General features: G+C 44.4%; 1 pseudogene; it reads right to left on the bottom strand.

The window, feature by feature from the left end:
- LOC111960997 (neural-cadherin-like) overlaps nucleotides 1–20,003 on the bottom strand; it is a 140,038-nt pseudogene that overhangs the window by 93,000 nt on the left and 27,035 nt on the right.

Below are 20,003 nucleotides of genomic sequence, written 5' to 3'. Positions count from 1 at the left end.
AGCAGAGGTGTATTTGGTGGGCGAGTTAGTTAGGATGACATCTATGAGGGTGCCCGTGTTTACGGATTTGGAGTTGTACCTGGTAGATTCATTGATAATTTGTGTGAGATTGAGGGCATCAAGCTTAGATTGTAGGATGGCCAGGGTGTTAAGCATGTCCCAGTTTAGGTCACCTAGTAGCACGAGCTCATAAGATAGATGTGGGGCAATCAATTCACATATGGTATCGAGGGCACAGCTGGGGGTAGAGGGAGGTCTATAGCACGCGGCAACAGTGAGAGACTTGTTTCTGGAAATGTGAATTTTTAGAAGTAGAAGCTCGAATTGTTTGGGTACAGACTTGGATAGTAATAGAGAACTCTGCAGGCTTTCTTAGCAGTAGATTGCAACACCGCCCCCTTTGGTTTGGCAGTTCTATCTTGGCGGAAAATGTTATAGTTTGCGATGGAGATTTCAGGTTTTTGGTGGTTTTCCTAAGCCAGGATTCAGACACGGCTAAGACAACCGGGTTGGCAGAGTGTGCTAAAGCAGTGAGTAAAACAAACTTAGGGAGTAGGCTTCTAATGTTAACATGCATGAAACCAAGGCTTTTACGGTTACAGAAGTCAACAAATGAGAGCACCTGGAGAGTGAGAGTGGGGCTAGGCACTGCAGGACCTGGATTAACCTCTATATCACCAGAGGAACAGAGGAGGAGTAGGATAAGGGTACGGCTAAATGCTATACGAACTGGCCGTCTAGCACGTTCGGAACAGAGAGTAAAAGGAGCAGGTTTCTGGGCTCGATAGCATAGATTCAAGGCATAGTGTACAGACAAAGGTAAGGTAGGATGTAAGTACATTGGAGGTAAACCTAGGCATTGAGTAATAATGAGAGAGATATAGTCTATAGAGACGTTTAAACCAGGTGATGTCATCGCATATGTAGGAGGTGGAACAACATGGTTGGTTAAGGCATATTGAGCAGGGCTAGAGGCTCTACAGTGAAATAAGACAGTAATCACTAACCAGGACAGTAATGGACGAGGCATATTGGACAATTAGAGAGAGGCATGCGTAACCAAGTGAACATATGGGTCCAGTGAGTGGTTGGGCTGACTGGGGACACGGCGATTCAGACAGTTAGCAGGCCAATGCTAACAAGCTAACAGTTAGTAGGCCGGGGCTAAACAAGCTAGCAGTTAGCAGACCGGGGCTGGCAAGCTAGCAGTTAGCAGACCGGGGAAGGCAAGCTAGCAGTTAGCAAACCGGGACAGGCAAGCTAGCAGTTAGCAGACCGGGGCCGGCAAGCTAGCAGTTCGGGGCTAGCAAGTTAGCCTTTGGGGGACGTCGCGATGGGGGTAAGTCTGTTTTTGCCTCTTCGTGCGGTGACGTCGATAGACCAGTCGTGGAATTAGTAGGGTTCCAGGTAGCTCTAGGTAGCTAGCAGGCCTAGCAGGTTAGCAGAATGGGCCTTCAGCGGGCGTCGCACCTGAGGGGCCTGTTGGAGTTCTCGTGCAGATTATGTCGGTATTCCAGTCGTAGAGGATCGGTGGTGTTCCGTGCCCCGTACCGGCAGTAGAAGGGGTCTGGATATTGTAGCCCAGGAGTGGGCTTCGGTGGTAGCACAGGAGCCCTGCTTGCACCGGGATGGAAACGCTAGCCAGGAGTGGTCACCCGGGACTGCGGTTAGCTAGTTGCGAAGATCCAGATGAAAATGTTCAGAGTTTGCGGTAGGAATCCGGGGATATGGAGAGAAATAGGTCCGTTATGCTCTGGTTTGAGTCACGTTGTTCGAACTGGCGAGAGCTTTCCGAGCTAAAGGTTAGCTGATGACCGCTAGCAATGGTTTGCTAACTGATAGCTGGTAACGTTAGGTAGTTAGCTGGCTAGCTTCAGTTGAGGGATTCCAGATCTGAAGTAAATAGAAATACTTTAGAAAAAAAAGCAGATCCACGCCACATTGGGTGAGGCGGGTTGCAGGAGAGTATTTAGAAGTTGCTGTTTAGGAAGATATTTTAAAAAGATATGCGAAGAAAAATATGTAAAAAGATATATACAAGGGACAGGACAAAGATGTCTGACTGCTACGCCATCTTAGATTGCAGAAAAATGATGACATATTGCACATTTTGTTGTGTAACAGCCTGAATTCAAAATGGATTAAAAAATAATAATTCTCACCCATCTACACAAAATACCCCATAATGACAAAATGAAAACATGTTTTTAGAAATGTTTGCACATTTATTGAAATTTAAATAAAGAAATATCTCATTTATATAAGTAACCACAGGGTCAATATATGTTAGAATCATATTTGGCAGTGATTACAGCTGAGTCTTTCTTGGTAAGTCTCTAAGAGCTTTGCACACCTAGATTGTACAATATTTGGCCAATATTATTTAAAAAATTCTTCAAACTGTCAAATTGCATGTTGATCATTGCTAGACAACCATTTTCAAGTCTTGCCATAGATTTTGAAGCCGATTTAAGCCAAAACTATAACTCGGCCACTCAGGAACATTCACTGTCTTCTTGGTAAGCAACTCCAGTGTAGATTTTGCCTTGTGTTTTAGGTTATTGTGCTGCTGAAAGGTGAATTCATCTCCTAGTGTCTGGTGGAAAGAAGACTGAACCAGGTTTTATTATAGGATTTGCCTGTGCTTAGCTCCATGCTTTGCCTGTGCTTAGCTCCATTCCATTTATTTTTTATCCCCCAAAACACCCCAGTCCATAACAATTACAAGTGTGCCCATAACATGATGCAGCCACCACTACACTTGAAAATATGGAGAGTTGTACTCAGTAACGTGTTGTATTGTATTTGCACAAACATAACACGTTGTATTCATGTTTTGCAATATTACTTTAGTGCCTTGTTGCAAACAGGATGCATCTTTTGGAATATTAGTATTGTGTACAAGCTTCTTTCTTTTTATGCTGTCAATTAGGTTAGTATTGTGGAGTAATCCATCCTCAGTTTTCTCCTATCACAGCCATTAAACTCTGTTCAGTATTTAAGCTTTTCACTGACTTTGTGCTAATGGATGTATACAATTACAGATTTCAAAGAATAATATTATATAATTATAGCTGAGAAAAAATTACGTATGAGTCATGGATCAATGTCAACAGAAGACAATAATGAATGCTTACAATTCACCCAGGGGCTGCTTTAACTTCCTCTGAAGTGACATTTTCACTTAGTCTCCCAGTGACATCAATTCATGACTCAGTAAAAAAAATTGACGTTAAGTGGAAGTTAGGATTTGCCCCCTAGTGATGGGGCATTTGCAGGGTGTCTGAGTTGAGACCTACCTGTMACGTTGACATAGACGGTGGTGAATGCAGCCAGAGGTACCGCTGCTAAGTTCTGAGCCCGCACCCTCAGGGAGAAACTGGGCGTGGTCTCGTAGTCCAGAGGCTCCGAAACCAGGATGGAGGCTGAGCCATCCTCGCGATTGGGCGACAGGTAGAAGCGCACGGGCATGTTAGTCTCCGGGACCACACCCTCCTCCAGGTTATAGGTCACCCTGGGGTCGCCTAGCAACGAGGTTGCTTTGATCATCTGACAAAAACAGAACGCAAATAATCTTTTGGMGGAGGTAAATACGACAAAAACATTCAATGTTATACAATCTTATACACTCCGGTATAATATTGAGGTCATTTGTTTGTGGAGCAACAATTAGCGCTCATTGTCCAGTCAATTAGTGCTTACTGATTAAATCAGAGCGTGCAACCGAAAATGTAATCAACAAAAAAAAGTAATGAACATTTCTGCAAAAAATGTACTAACATGTATGCAGCCAGCAAACCAAATAGCTAAAAAAAGGTACCCCCATATGCCATAATGAGATTGGCTTCCCATGCCACCCAGGCTGGTACCCGGACTGTTCCACGCACCACAATGGGGGTATCCCTGGCAGTGTTCTCTGGGATGACCACGCTGTAGCTGTCCTTCTCCCACTGCGGGGGCTGGTTCTTCACATTGGTAATGGTCACAGACATCTCTACAGATGTGCTGCGGTTCCCCCCGTCCGTGGCCATAATCTCCCGGGTGATGTAGGACCTCTGAAGTCAAAACAATAGCAAGAAAATATGATTCTGTCTGAAATACGGTTCATTTAGTTCATTAAGCCTGATATGGTCCAGTAAGTTTATGGCACTGTATTTTATACTGCTATATAGCTGTATCACCTGCACTGATCAATTCTACCGTGCTTGAGCAAGATGCTGGTTGACTGACTGGTTGACCGTCTGGATGACTGACCTATGATATGGGCTGGTTGACTGATATGTGATAAGGGCTTGTTGACTGATGGTAGACTGACCTGTGATATGGGCTGGTTGACTGAATGGTTGACGTCTGGTTGACTGACCTGTGATATGGGCTGGTTGACGTACACCCAGCCGGTAACAGGGTTGACCCTCAGGTACTCAGGCTGCTCCTGGGATATGGAGTAGGTGACGGCAGCGTTGGTACCAAAGTCGTCGTCATGTGCTGCCACACGCAGGAAACTGGTGCCGATCATTGTGTCCTCTCTCAGAAAATCTGTGAGAGACAATAACAGACAAAATAATATGCTCAACACTCTGGAGCAAGGTCACGGTCGGTCACAGGCTGAATCAGTAGACCACAAATCAATTGTTTACATACTTAAGTGTGTTTATGTATGTTTACATCTTTATGTATGGCAATACAGTTAAAGACATAATGGCAACATGATGGATTATGATGAAAACTTGCACCAGAGAATAAAGTAAAAAGGAACTATGCATAACGTACATAAACCCTTTTCGAAAGCTTTGGTTAATAGTCTATATCATTAAAATGAATGATTAGTCTGCCATCAACCATACGTATTATTAATATTACAATCATATTATGTATTATCATATGTATACTACGACACTCACACTCGTAGCGCAGGTTCTCAAACTTGGGGCTGTTGTCATTCTGGTCCAGGATGAGGACATGGAGCTGACAGATCCCTATAAGGGGCTCCTCAGCCCAGTCTGTAGCCGTCACCGTGATAGAGTACTCTCTCTGACGCTCCCGGTCGAACCGCCGCGCTGTCACAATCACACCTGAGGACAGAGGTCAAAGGTCATGACTAGACACCTTGAGTTTTCCTGTGGTAACTATGTGGCCATMAAATTGAGGWAAAACTCTGGGCACTAGTTTTAGCCTCAAATTTCAGTCCTTAAAACTTCTTGTCAATAGGGGGGCGKTGTTTTCACTTTGGYAAAAATCGTGCCCAATTTAKACGGCCTCGTACTCTATTCTAGATCATACAATATGCATATTATTATTACTATTGGATAGAAAACACTCTCAAGTTTCTAAAACTGTTTGAATTATATCTGTTGAGTAAAACGGAACTCAATTTGGCAGCAAACTTCCAGAAAGGAAGTGAAAAATCTGAAAATGGGGCTCTTGTGTCAGTGCCTGCTATTTCAACTGGCTTATATTTATCGATATTACATGCACCTTCATACGCCTTCCACTAGATGTCAACAGGCAGTGGAAGGTGGAATGGGGTGTCTAGCTTGAATCTGAGGTCGAACAAGAGCTTTGGAGTGGCAGGTCAGCCATTTGTGTCAGTTTTCCAAGGCGCGAGAAGTCCTCGACATTGCTCTTCTGAAAAGCGTTCGGTTTACACGGCGAATATCTCCGGTCTGATTTTATTGATACAATTAGAAAAACACATAAAGTAGGTTCTTTCACCCGAGTTTCATCATTTATTCAACGTTTATTGGGACTTTTGGAGTTTTCCGTTCTTTTGCGCCAAGAGAGGGTGGGAATGTTAGTAACATTGGCTAGCATTGGGTGCGAATTCGACAGAAGAAATGGACATTCTAAAACCAAACAATGATTTATTCTGGACAAGGGACTCCTTGTAAACATTCTGATGGAAGCTCAACAAAAGTAAGAAAACATTTATGATGTTATTTCGTATTTCTGTGTAAATTGTTGAGTCCTATTCTCGCCGTTTTGGTGAGTGCGTCTCACAATACACGCAAAGCTGTTATGTTATGGTAAAGTTATTTTTTAAAATCTAACACAGCGGTTGCATTTAAGAACCAGTGTATCTTTCATTTGCCACACAACAAGTATTTTTATGTAAAGTTTATGATGAGTTCTTCGGTCAGATTAGGTGAGTGGTCCAAAATAGTCTCTGGAGATTCTGGTGAATCGATGCTACGTATTCACAATGTAATAATCAGGATTTGTAGCTCTAAATATGCACATTTTCGAACAAAACATAATTGTAATTGTATAACATGATGTATATAAGACGTCATCTGATGAATTTGTTTCAAGGTTAGTGTTAATTTTTATATTCTTTTGCTGGTTTTTGCGATAGCTACCTTTTGCGGTGAATAAATGCGTTTGTGTGTTTGGCTATTGTGGTAAGCTAATATAATTCTATATTGTGTTTTCGCTGTAAAAACCCTTAAAAAAATCGGAAATATTGGCTGGATTCACAAGATGTTTATTCTTTCATTTGCTGTACCCATGTATTTTTCATAAAATGTTTTAGATGAGTATTTAGGTATTTCACGTTGATCTCTGTAATTATTCTGGCTGCTTTGGTGATATTTTTGATGTGCTGCAATGTAAACTATATTTATACCTCAAATATGCACATTTTCGACACATAAATGTATTGTATAACATGTTATAGACTGTGATCTGATGAAGTTGTTTCTTGGTTAGTGATAATTTTATCTCTATTTGGTCGGTTTGTGATAAGCACCTATGCGGTAGAAACAATGGTGAAAATATCGGTTGAGTCTTTGGCTATTGTGGTTAGTAATATAAATACATATTGTGTTTTCGCTGTAAAACATTTAAAAATCGGAAATGATGGCTGGATTCACAAGATGTTTATCTTTCATTTGCTGTATTGGACTTGTGATTTCATGACAAAATTATATTATATGATATCCCTGTCCCGTTAGGCTAGGCTATAGGCTATGCTAGTCAGCTTTTTTGATGAGGAGGATCCCGGCTCCGGGATGGGTATCACTGAAAGGTTAAGTTTTTATTTTTCACGGTCAGCTCATGTGGTCAGGAAAAACTCAAGGTCGTAGTCACGACTCAGGGTTAGAGTGGCTTGTTAATATAAAGCTCCTATTTGTCATGACATTATGATAACATATTGACTCTTATCCTGAAACCATTTATAATTAATACAAGTATATTGTTATACTACAAAAAGGTTCAGACATAAATAAGGTTAAAGTATGAGGTGTAACACTTCATTTCAATGGGGCCTTTTGGATTATTGTTACAGGTATAAGAGGTCATTTATCGGGCCACAAGCATTATTCTTTTTTTTATTGAAGAGTGTGAAGACTGCATGGGAATTGTAGATTCTGCTACATTTTTACCAGTTCTTTTTTTCAGGTCATTTCAGCTGCCAGTGTTTGTAATCCCAATATGCTCACATCCTGCTTGGCTATGGCTACGGCTATGTCTATGGGGCTGTGACTATGGGTCTTGGCTATCTCAACAAGTACCACCACGGCTAACTGGACTGTGGGATCCTTGCCGACTGTACCTACCTGTGTCAGGTGGACTCTGAAGCAGGTATGGCGCTGTCTCTGTGCATCAGGCCGTACTTGACCTTCCCATTGGCCCCTCGCTCTGCATCCACCGCGTGCACTTTGTAATACGAAGGTCCCTGTGGGCTGGTTCTTCCAACCGACGCCTGCTCCCTGTACTGCTGCACTACGGGAGTGTGGTGTGTGTGTGTGTGTGTGTTGTGTGTGTATGTGGTGTGTGTGTGTTGTGTGTGTGTGTGGTGTGGTTGTGTGTGTTGTGTGTTGTGTGTGTGTGTGTGTGTGTGGTGTGTGTGTGTGTGTGTGTGTGTGTGGTGTGTTGTGTGTGTGTGTGTGTGTGTGGGTGTGTGAAGTGAGAGAGAGAAGAGAAAAGAGAGAGGGGGAGAGAGAGAGAGAGGAGCGAGACCAGAGAGAGAGTGGGAAGGAGAGAGAGAGAGTAGAGAAAGGTGGAAGAATAAGTTGAAACTGATAGTTATAAGACTACTCAGTCATGTCTACTTGTCTTTATGTCTACTTTTGTACAGTACACATGATAGGATGGAGAATAGAGCAATGATATTCCTTTATTTGAAGGTCCACCACCGCATCAAACCTCAGCTAAACATTGCAACGCCCACCCTGTCTTTCCCTGGTATCCTGTTTACTTTATCCCTCGATGAGTCTGCCCCAGAGAGACCTCTGTTTAATTAACACACATACAAGTCAAATACTCTCTCAGAGTACTGTTATTGGACCAATAGTTACATTGCCTAATATAAAGCACCCCCTGACGCCCCACAGAGAGAGAGAAAGAGAGAGAGAGAGAGAGGGAGCGGGAGTGAGGGAGAAGAGCCAATATGCCCCACAGTAAACTATACTATACTATACTATACTATACAATATACTATACAATATGCCCCACAGTAAACTATACATATTAGCAATATCAATGTCAAAGTATTAAAATATGAATCATAAAAAGCAAGGTCATTTTCAACATCAGGCCCGGGCTCTGGTTATTCAGGCATAAATATATATTTAGAAATATCAACTCGACACCTTTCAGCCATCCGCTGGACCGCATAGCTTCATGGACTTTATGAACACTTCTCAGACCTAATTAAGGAGGAAGTTAATTTGACACGTATAGTATATCATGATGATACAGTACTTTTTTCATCAATTAATTCAAATCCCTGTGGAATACCTAAAGATAGCATGGGTGGACGGCTGGACACACTAATCAGAGCTCTGGGGGAAACATAAGGGGATACTGTAGGGAGACAGGGGAAGTGAGAGAGAGTGAGAGAGAAAGACGGACGGTCAGACAGACAGACAGACTAAGACATTGAAGGCTACCTAGAAGACAATGTTTTTACTACTACTGTTGTGCTACTGTGTATATAAAGGATTCATCCACAAGGCTTTTTTCTCACCTTCTCAAAGATGGGTTTGTTGTTGTTGACATCATCAACGCCCACTATGACCCAGGCGGTGGCAGAGAGTGGGTGTGGCCCCCCGGAGGCGTTGTCGTCTGTAGCTGTTACATTGAGGACGTACTCCAGGCCCTGGAGTTTGGGAGCGGGGGTGAAGCGCAGACGGATCAACCCTAAAAAGATGAGAGACCAGAGTACCATTACAACCTTAGCAAAGGACCCCACCTACTGTTGGGGGTATTAAAAAGTTACTTTTCAGTTTTGCTGCAGCCAGGTACATTGTAAATGTGACTTACTATCTCACAGGGTGATGCCAAACAACACCCTCTAACCATAACTCATGTATTGAAATACATCTCTTAAATATACCCCTGATGGTGCAGTTACATCCATTTTTAATCACATGTTTTTCTATTGCATTTCAGAACAGATCAACTTTTGAATGCCCCCAACTGTACTGTCACCCTGCTCAGCTGGGAAAAGGTTCTCATTCCCAAGGCTAGAAACCAGGCTGCACGCATGCACGTTTGATTATTCTCCCCTTGTCTTGCTTTTGCATAACAGGAAGGATGAAATAACAGATGAGAGGAGAACAGCATCTGAGTCAACTGTTCTCTCTGTCAACACCAACATCAAGAGAGAGAGAGAGAGAGAGAGAGAGAGAGAGAGAGAGAGAGAGAGAGAGAGAGCACAGGACTTTTTGCTCTTGTTGTGGTATCACTCATCTCTCACTGTTCCTCCTGATTAAAGACAACAAGCATGCACCCAAATGGGGCAGGTGTTCTTTCACTCCACTCGTTCCGACTGTAGACTACTTAATTCTCTCTCATTGTCTGTGGAGAAAGAGGTCTCTGCTTATACAGACAATGCATGTTAATCGAAAATGTCTAGACACAAAACTATTAATGATATAATATATTTKTCCGGTCTCATGTTGTTTTTTTCCATACTGTATGTTTCCACCAAAAAGCTGTTATAAATTCAACAACAAAGAAAATAAAAAAAGAAGACAAAAAAAGACACATTGATGTTCTGGTCTACCCTATTTAAAGCGCTCGCTTGAAATAACAGAATGCATKATTTCAATAAGACACAACTGTGATGGCTCCCTGGCTATCTGTTCTCATATTAACCTACAGCTGCCTGCCTTTGGCATAATCTTTAAGATCAATGAGAAAGGGAGGACAGAGGAGAGGAGTAAAGAGGAGTAAACTCCAAGATGGGGGCTGGCAGTGTAGAAGCTGTAGATTGTGAGCTATGATTGAGCAACTCATGTGAAATTGAATTGAAAGGGTTGGTTGACAAATGTCACCAAGTCTGACAAATGTCCTGCTGGTTACGGATCAGAGGGTGAATAAAGAATGACAGATTGCACAGCCACAAAATACAGAGTACTCAGCAGAGAACTATTTTCTATATGAGAGAWTAAACTACCCTGAACAAAAATATTAACGCAACATRAAATCAAATACATTGTATTGTCACATGCGCCGAATATAACTGGTTGGACGTACTGCCAAATTCTCTAAAATGACATTGGAGGAGGCTTATGGTAGAGAAATTAACATTAAATTCTCTGGCAACAGCTCATTGTGTTGTGTGACAAAACGGCACATTTTAGTGGCCTTTTATTTTCCCCAGCACAAGGTGCACCTGTGTAATGATGATGCTGTTTAATCAGCTTCTTGATATACCACACCTGTCAGTATGATGGATTATCTTGGCAAAGGAGAAATGCTCACTAACAGGGATGTTAACAAATTTGTGCACAACATTTGAAAGAAATTAGCTTTTTGTGCATATGGAAAATGTGTGTGTTCTTTTATTTTAGCTCATAAAACATGGGACCAGCACTTTACATGTTGTGTTTATATTTATGTTCAGTATATGTTGGGGGAACAAATGAAAATCCCTGGAAATACAGTAATGTAGTTCTTTATATTTATGACTTAATGACAGACTGCGCTTCTATTGAAATTGCTGCATTTTCATCAACCTTTAGTGTCAAAAGTATTGACACAGCATAAAATAAGTACAAATCATTCCACACACAACATAGGGCTCATTCTGTTAATAAGCAAGGACACGTATGGGCAAGAATTATACCTGTATATTAGGAGTGCTATGAAAGCCCAAGGAGAAAATGTAAAATGTAAATCATAAAATAACAAAGTAAGTGTCACCTTTCTGGCTGTCGATGACAAAGTTGCCCTCCTCGTTGCCAGCTGTAATTGAGTACACTATTCCATCACCATCCGGGTCCTTAGCCAGTACCGTGGCAACGAGTGTGTTGGGGCCTGCATCCTCGGAGACAAAGGTCCGATAGCTGCTGAGGGATAGGAGAAAATCATTATGTGTACAAAAACAATACAGACAATAGCACACAGGCCTGATTGCACAAACACATCAGATCAAATCAAATATAGTTTGTCACATGCACCAAATACAACAGGTGTAGACCATACCGTGAAATGCTKACTTACATGCCCTTAGTCAACAATGCAGTTCATGAAATAGAGTTGAGAAAATATTTACAAAATAAACTAAAGTAAAAAAATAGATAAAAAGTAACACAATAAAATAACAATAATGAGGCTATATACAGGGGGTACCGAGTCATTGTGCGGGGGTACAGGTTAGTTGAGGTAATTTGTACATGTAGGTGTAGGTGTAGGTGTAGGTGTAGGTAACACAGCAACAGCTAACACAGCTGTTGCTGTGTTAGCTGACTAGCTGCTGTTATCTCACCTGTTGTTTTAGCTAGCTCTCCCAATCAAGACCTGCAATCACTTTATGCCTTACTGTATGTCTCTCTCAAATATCAATATGCCTTGTATACTGTTGTTCAGGCTAGTTATCATTGTTTTGGTTTGCAATGGACCCCGTAGTTCCACTCTCCGTACCTCTGATACCTCCTTTGTCCCACCTCCCACACATGCGGTGACCTCACCCATTGAGACCAGCATGTCCAGAGATACAACCTCTCTTATCATCACCCAGTGCCTGGGCTTGCCTCCGCTGTACCCGTGCCCCACTCTCTACCCCATGCTCTGCTATATTATGCCCAGAAATTCTATTCTACACGAGCCCATAAATCTGCTCCTTTTAATTCCTCTGTCCCCAAACGCTCTGGCGACCAGTTTTGATAGTCTTTAGCACCGCACCCTCTCTCTACTACTCCTCTGTTCCTCGGGTGATGTGGGAGGTAAACCCAGGCCTGCATGTCCCAGGCACCTCAATTTGTTGACTTCTGTGATCGAAAAGCCTTGGCCTCAATGCATGTCAACATCAAGAAGCGCCTCCTAAGTTTGTCTTACTCACCAGCTTTAGCACACTCTGCCAACTCCTGGAATGTCTTTGTCGTGGTCTGAATCCTGGCTTAGTGAAGGCCACAGTGGTTCAAACAATTCTGATGATCTTCCATACCAACTATAACTCTTTCCATCAAGATCAGAACTGCCAAAGGGGGAGGATTGCAATCTACTGCAGAGATAGCCTGCAAAGTTCTGTCATACTTTCCAGGTCTATGCCCAACAGTTCAAACTTCTAATTTTAAAATGAATCTCTCCAGAAATAAGTCTCTCACTGTTGCCGCCTGCTAACCGACCCCCCTCAGCTCCCAGCTGTGCCCTGGACAACCATCTGTGATTGATCGCTCCATACTAGCTTCAGAGTTTGTTCTGTTAGGTTGACCTAACTGGGATATGCTTAACCACGCCCGCAAGTCCTACAATCTAAGCTAGATGCCTCAAACTCACACAATCATCAAAGGAACCCACCAGGTACAACCCTAAATTCGTGAAACATGGGCACCCTATAGACATTATCCTGACCAAACTTGCCCTCAAATACACCTCTGCTGTCTTCAATCAAGATCTCAGCGATCACTGCCTCATTGCCTGTATTCGCTACGGTGTCCGCGGTCAAACGACCACACTCATCACTGTCAAACGCTCCCTAAAACACTTCTGCGAGCAGGCCTTTCTAATCGACCTGGCCCGGGTACCCCTGAAGGATATTGACCTCATCCCGTCAGTTGAGGATGGCTGGGTCATTCTTTTTAAAAGTTACTTCCTCACCATATTAGACAAGCATGCCCTGTTCAAAAAATGGCAGAACTAAGAACAGATATAGCCCTTGTTCACTCCAGACTGACTGCCCTCGACCAGCACAAAAACATCCTGTGGCGAACTGCAATAGCCTGTAGCTCTAACTCCCAAAGTTTCTGGGATACTGTAAGTCCATGGAGAACAAGAGCATCCTCCCAGCTGCCCACTGCACTGAGGCTAGGTAACACGGTCACCACCGATTAAATCCGTGATAATCGAAAACTTCAACAAGCATTTCTCAACGGCTGGCCATGCCTTCCTCCTGGCGACTCCAACCTTGGCCAACAGCCCCCCCCCCCCCCGCTGCTACTCGCCCAGCCTCCCAGCTTCTCCTGTTACCCAAATCCAGATAGCAGATGTTCTGAAAGAGGCTGCAAAACCTGGCCCATACAAATCAGCTGGGCTTGACAATCTGGACCCCTATTTCTAAAACTGTCCGCCGCCATTGTCACACCCCTATTACCAGGCCTGTTCACCTTCTCCTTCGTATCAATCTGAGATCCCCAAGGTTTGGAAAGCTGCGCCCCGCGGTCATCCCCTCTTCAAAGGGGGAGACACCCTGGACCAAACTGTTTACAGACCTATATCTCCTGCCCTGCCATCTAAGGTCTTCGAAAGCCAAGTCAACAAACAGATCACTGACCATCTGTCGAATCCCACCGTACTTTCTCCGCTGTGCAATCCGGTTTCCGAGCCGGTCACGTGCACCTCAGCCACGCTCCAGGTACTAAACGATATCATAACCGCCATCGATAAATAGACAGTACTGTGCAGCCGTCTTCATCGACCTGGCCGAAGGCTTTCGACTACTGTCAGTCACCATATTCTAATCGGGCAGACTCAGTAGCCTCGGTTTTTCTAATGACTGCCTGCCTGGCTTCACCAATCTACTTTGCAGACAGAGCTAGTGTGTCAAATCGGAGGCATGCTGGTCCGGTCCTCTGGCAGTCTCTATGGCGGTACCTCAGGGTTCAATTCCTCGGGCCGACTCTTTTCTCTGTATATATCAATGATGTGCTCTTGCTGCGGGCGATTCCATGATCCACCTCTACGCAGACGACGCCATTCTTGTATACTTCTGCCCTTCCTTGGACATTGTGCTATCTAACCTCCAAACGAGCTTCAATGCCTAACCACTCCTTTCCGTGGCCTCCAACTGCTCTTAAACGCTATAAACCAAATGCAGGCTTTTACAACCGTTCGCTGCCTGCACCCCGCAAGCCCGACTAGCATCACACCCTGGACGTGTTCCGACCTAGAATATGTGGACATCTATAAGTACCTAGGTGTCTGGCTAGACTGCAAACTCTCCTTCCAGACTCATATCAAACATCTCCAATCCAAAATCAAATCTAGAGTCGGCTTTCTATTCGCAACAAAGCCTCCTTCACTCACGCCGCCAAACTTACCCTAGTAAAACTGACTATCCTACCAATCCTCGACTTCGGCGATGTCATCTACAAAATAGCTTCAATACTCTACTCAGCCAAACTGGAATGCAGTTTATCACAGTGCCATCCGTTTTGTTACTAAAGCACCTTTACGACCCACCACTCGACGACTGTATGCCCTAGTCGGCTGCCCTCCTAACAGTTTCGTCGTCAGACCACTGGCTCCAGGTCATCTAAAGGCTATGCTAGGTAAAGTCCGCCTTATCTCAGTTCACTGTCCACGATGGCTACACCACCCGCTAGCACGCGCCCCAGCAGGTGTATCTCACTGATCATCCCTAAAGCCCAAAACCTCATTGGACGCCTTTCCTTCCAGTTCTCTGCAGCCTGCGACTGGAACGAATTGCAAAAAAATCTCTGAAGTTGGAGACTTTTATCTCCCTCAACAACTTTCACTCTGCTATCCGAGCAGCTTAACGATCGCTGCAGCTGTACATAGTCCATCGGTATATAGCTCACCCAATTTACCTACCTCACCCCCACACTGCTTTTATTTATTTACTTTTCTGCTTTTTTGCACACCAGTATCCTACTTGCACATGATCCATGATGATTTATCACTCCAGTGTTAATCTGCTAAATTGTAATTAAATTCGATTTATGGCCTACCTCCTCATGCCTTTTGCACACATTGTATATAGATTTCTCTTTTTTTCTCCTGTTATTGACTTGTTTATTGTTTTGCTCCATGTGTTAACTCTGTGTTGTTGGTCTGTTCACACTGCTATGCTTATCTTGGCCAGGTCGCAGTTGCAAATGAGAACTTGTTCTCAACTAGCCTACCTGTTAAATAAAGGTGAATATAAAAAAATAAAAAATAAAAAGGAGGGTAAAGTGACTAATCACGTAGATAATAAACCACGAGTAGCAAGCAGCTGTAAAAACAAGAGCGGGGGGGGGGGGGGGGGGTCAATGTAAATAGTCCAGTTGGCCATGTGATTAATTGTTCAGCAGTCTTATGGCTTGGGGGTAGAAGCTGTTAAGGAGCCTTTTGGACCTAGACTTGGTGCTCCAGTACCGCTTCCCGTGCGGTAGCAGAGAGAACAGTCTATGACTTGGGTGACTGGAGTCTTTGACAATTTCTTGGGCCTCTGACACTGCCTAGTATATACTGTAGGTCCTGGATGTCAGGAAGCTTGGCCCCAGTGAAGTACTGGGCCGTACGCACTACCATCTGTAGCGCCTTACGGTCAGATGCCGAGCAGTTGCCATACCAGGCGGTGATGCAACCGGTCAGGATTTTCTCCATGGTGCAGCTGTAGAACTTTTTGAGGATCTGGGGACCCATGCCAAATCTTTTCAGTCTCCTGAGGGGGAAAAGGTGTTGTCGTGCCCTCATCACGACTGTCTTGGTGTGTTTGGACCATGATAGTTTGTTGGTGATGTGGACACCAAGGAACTTGAAACTCTCGACCCGCCTCAATCCAGCCCTGTAGATGTTAATGGCAACCTGTTCGGCCCTCCTTTTCTTGTTGTCCATGATCAGCTCCTTTGTCGTATTCACATTGAGGGAGAGGTTGTTGTTCTGGCCCCACACTGCCAGGTCTCTGACCTCCTCCCTATAGGCTGTCTCATCGTTGCCTACCACTGTTGTGTCATCAGCAAACTTAATGATGGTGTTGGAGTCATGCTTGGCCACGCAGCCGTGTGTGAACAGGGAGTACAGGAGGGGACAAAGAATGCACCCTTGAGGGGCCCCTGTGTTGAGGATCTGCGTGGCAGATGTGTTGTTGCCTACCCTTACCATCTGGGGGCGCCCCGTCAGGAAGTCCAGGATCCAGTTACAGACTGAGGTCTTTAGTCCCAGGGTCCTTAGCTTAGTGATGAGCTTTGTGGGCACTATGGTGTTGAACGCTGAGCTGTAGTCAATGAACAGCATTCTCACATAGGTGTTCCTTTTGTCCAGGTGGGAAAGGGCCGTGTGGACTGCGATTGAGATTGAGTCAACTGTCAATCTGTTGGGGCGGTATGCAAATTGGAGTGGGTCTAGGGTTTCTGTGATGATGTGGTTGATATGAGTCATGACCAGACTTTCAAAGCACTTCATGGCTACCGACGTGAGTGCTACGCGGCGGTAGTCATTTAGGCAGGTTACCTTCGCTCTCTTGGGCACAGGGATAATGGTGGTCTGCTTGAAACATGTAGGTATTACAGACTCGGTCAGGGAGAGGTTGAAAATGTCAGTGGAGACACTTGCCAGTTGGTCCACGCATGTTCTGAGTATATGTCCTAATAATCCGTCTGGCGCCGCGGTCTTGTGAATGTTGACCTGTTTAAAGGTCTTACTCACATCGGCTACGGAGAGCGTGATCACACAGTTGTCCAGAACAGCTGGTGCTCTCATGCATGCTTCAGTGTTGCTTGCCTCGAAGTGAGCATAAAAGGCATTTAGCTCGTCTGGTACACTAGGCTCACGTCACTGAGCAGCTCGCAGCTGGGTTTCCCTTTGTAGTCCGTAATAGTTTGCGAGCCCTGCCACATCCGACAAGTGTCAGAGCCGTTGAGGGCATGGTGGGATTTCTTATAAGCGTCCGGATTAGTGTCCCACTCCTCTCCCCTTTAGCTCAGTGTGGATGTTGCCAGTAATCCATGACTTCTGGTTGGGATATGTAGGCACGGTCACTATGGGGACGAAGTCGTCGATTAACTTATTGATGATGCCAGTGACTGAGGTGGTATACACCTCAATGCCATTGGATGAATCACATAACATATTCCAGTCTGTGCTAGCAAAACAGTCCTGTAGCATAGCATCCACGTCATCTGACCACTTCCGTATTGAGTGAGTCACGAGTACTTCCTGCTTTAGTTTTTGCTTGTAAGTAGGAATCAGGAGGATAGAATTATGGTCAGGTTTGCCAAATGGAGGGCGAGGGAGAGCATTGTATGCGTCTCTGTGTGTGGAGTAAAGATGATCGAGAGTTTTTTTCCCTCTGGTAGCACATGTGACATGCTCGTAGAAATTAGGTAAAACGGATTTAAGTTTCCCTGTATTAAAGTCCCCGGCCACTAGGAGCACCGCTTCTGGGTGAGCATTTTCTTGTTTGCTTATGGCCTTATACATCTCGTTGAGTGCGGTCTTAGTGCCAGGGATCGGTCTGTGGTGGTAAATAGACGGCTACGAATAATATAGATGAAAACTCTCTTGGTAGATAGCATGGTCTACAGCTTATCATGAGATAGTCTACCTCAGGCGAGCAATACCTCGAGACTTCTTTAATATTAGACATCGCGCATCAGCTGTTATTGACAAATAGACACACCAGACGTAGCTGTTCTATCCTGCTGATGCACGGGAAAGCCTGCCAGCTCTATATTATCCGTGTCGTCATTCAGCCACAACTCAGTGAAACATAAGATATTCCGTTTGAAATGTCCCGTTGGTAGGATAAAATCTTCAAAATGTCCTGTCTGTGTGTGGAGATGCACCACGCATGCACACAACACACACACACACACACACACACACCACACACACACACACACACACACACACACACACACACACACACAGCACACAACACACACAAACACGACACACACACACAGACACACACACACAATCCCGCACACACACACACACACACACACCCACACACACACACACACACAGACCGTGTACTGTACAGACTGTATCAAGCACATAGTCAAAGAATCAGCAGACTGATTAGAGTTATGAGCCTGGCTTCGCCTGCCTCTTTGATTTAACCCCTACTCTGAACCGGCCAAAGACAAATGATCATGTTTGCTGGGATGTTGAACTCATTGAACAAATGGGCCTTTCACAGAGCCAGCCCACTCTGTGACATTTGATCAGTGCCTTTTAAAATGTCAACAGTGATTTGCTTGCTGTGTGGTGCTGGGCACTGGGATACTCAGCCAGGAACAAGAGAGTAATAGACTGGTCGAGTGGGATGATGGGGTAGAGAGGCTTGTTCACTTTTTTGGTAGAGGATTGAAAGATGGAGAGAGGGTGGAGAGGGGGTTGGTGGGAAAGCCATGCTTAAGGGGGAGGAGAAAAAGCTTAAAAGTGAAATGACACGGGCAGTGATATGTGGAAGAGAGAGAGGTACAGAGAGAGAGAGAGAGAGAGAGAGAGAGAGAGAGAGAGAGAGAGAGAGAGATAATAGACAGGAGTATAATGTAAGAGGAGGGGCAGAGTTTGAGAGAGTGAGTTTAAGTTGACTCGTCAGCAGAATGCAAACCTGTGTGTGTGTTTGTTTGTGTGTCTCCGATGTGATTGATGGTTTTCAGAAGAACGCTGATGGGTGATTAATCTCCGCCAGCTGTGACAGTCGCCGTGGCAACATGAGTGACCTGTAATCTGTCACCCGGCTCAAAGGGCACTTCACGCGCCTCCAGACGGGACTGCTCAGGCATCTCTCCGCTGAGTATCACTCCTCCTATCCTCAATGTATCTCTTCCTCTTTCTCGCTGATCTAAGGAGACGATACCACACAAAACTTACCCTGTCTGTCAGTTCAGTCTGATACCTAACACTTAGACATGAGAGGGCATCTTAGATGTGCTGGCGCTCTAGCGAAGGTCTCTGGCACATGACTGACAGTACAAGACCTGAGTCACTCAGAAGAGTTAATGCAGCCAGCAAATGTGAAAATCGTCAAAACTGTCACCCTCCTCCCAGTCAGCTTTCCAAAAACACCTTCACCCACTTTACACATGGTTTGCTCATTTTGATTCTAAGATACCTGTATGGTATTACCTCTCAATTGGGTAGGGTGTAATCTGTGTGATGTTTGTTAGGTATAATTATGTMCAGTATATTGGGGTGGCAGGTAGCCTAGTGGTTAGAGCATTTGGGCCAGTAACTGAAAAGTTGCTGGATCGAATCCCCAAGCTGACAAGGTAAAAATCTGTCATTCAGCCCCTGAACAAGGCAGTTAACCCACTGTTCCCTGGTAGGCTGTCATTGTAAATTAGAATCTGTTCTTAACCGACTTGCCTAGTTAAATAAAGGTTAAACATAAAATATTAGTAACAAGTCTATCAATTGATCTTTTAAATCTGTCACTACTACTATATTATAGAAGAACACTTCACCATACAGCTAAAATGGGAGGACGGGAGAGGGATTATCCTGCTAAACTGGACTACTGATGGAGGGGTTTTCAGTTCAATACTGATGGAGGAGGAGGGGGTTGTAGTTCAATACTGATGGAGGAGGAGGGGGTTGTAGTTAAATACTGATGGAGGAGGAGGGGGTTGTAGTTCAATACTGATGGAGGAGGAGGGGGTTGTAGTTAATACTGATGGAGGAAGGAGTGGGGTTGTAGTTCAATACTGATGGAGGAGGAGGGGTTGTAGTTCAATACTGAGTGGAGGAGGAGGGGGTTGTAGTTCAATACTGATGGAGGAGAGGGGGTTGTAGTTCAATACTGAATGGAGGAGGGGGGTTGTAGTTAAATACTGATGGAGGAGGAGGGGGTTGTAGTTCAATACTGATGGGAGAGGGAG

This window comes from Salvelinus sp. IW2-2015, linkage group LG4q.1:29 (assembly GCF_002910315.2).
Source record: "Salvelinus sp. IW2-2015 linkage group LG4q.1:29, ASM291031v2, whole genome shotgun sequence".
Lineage (NCBI taxonomy): Eukaryota > Metazoa > Chordata > Actinopteri > Salmoniformes > Salmonidae > Salvelinus > Salvelinus sp. IW2-2015.
This window is presented reverse-complemented; position numbering and strand designations above follow the sequence as displayed.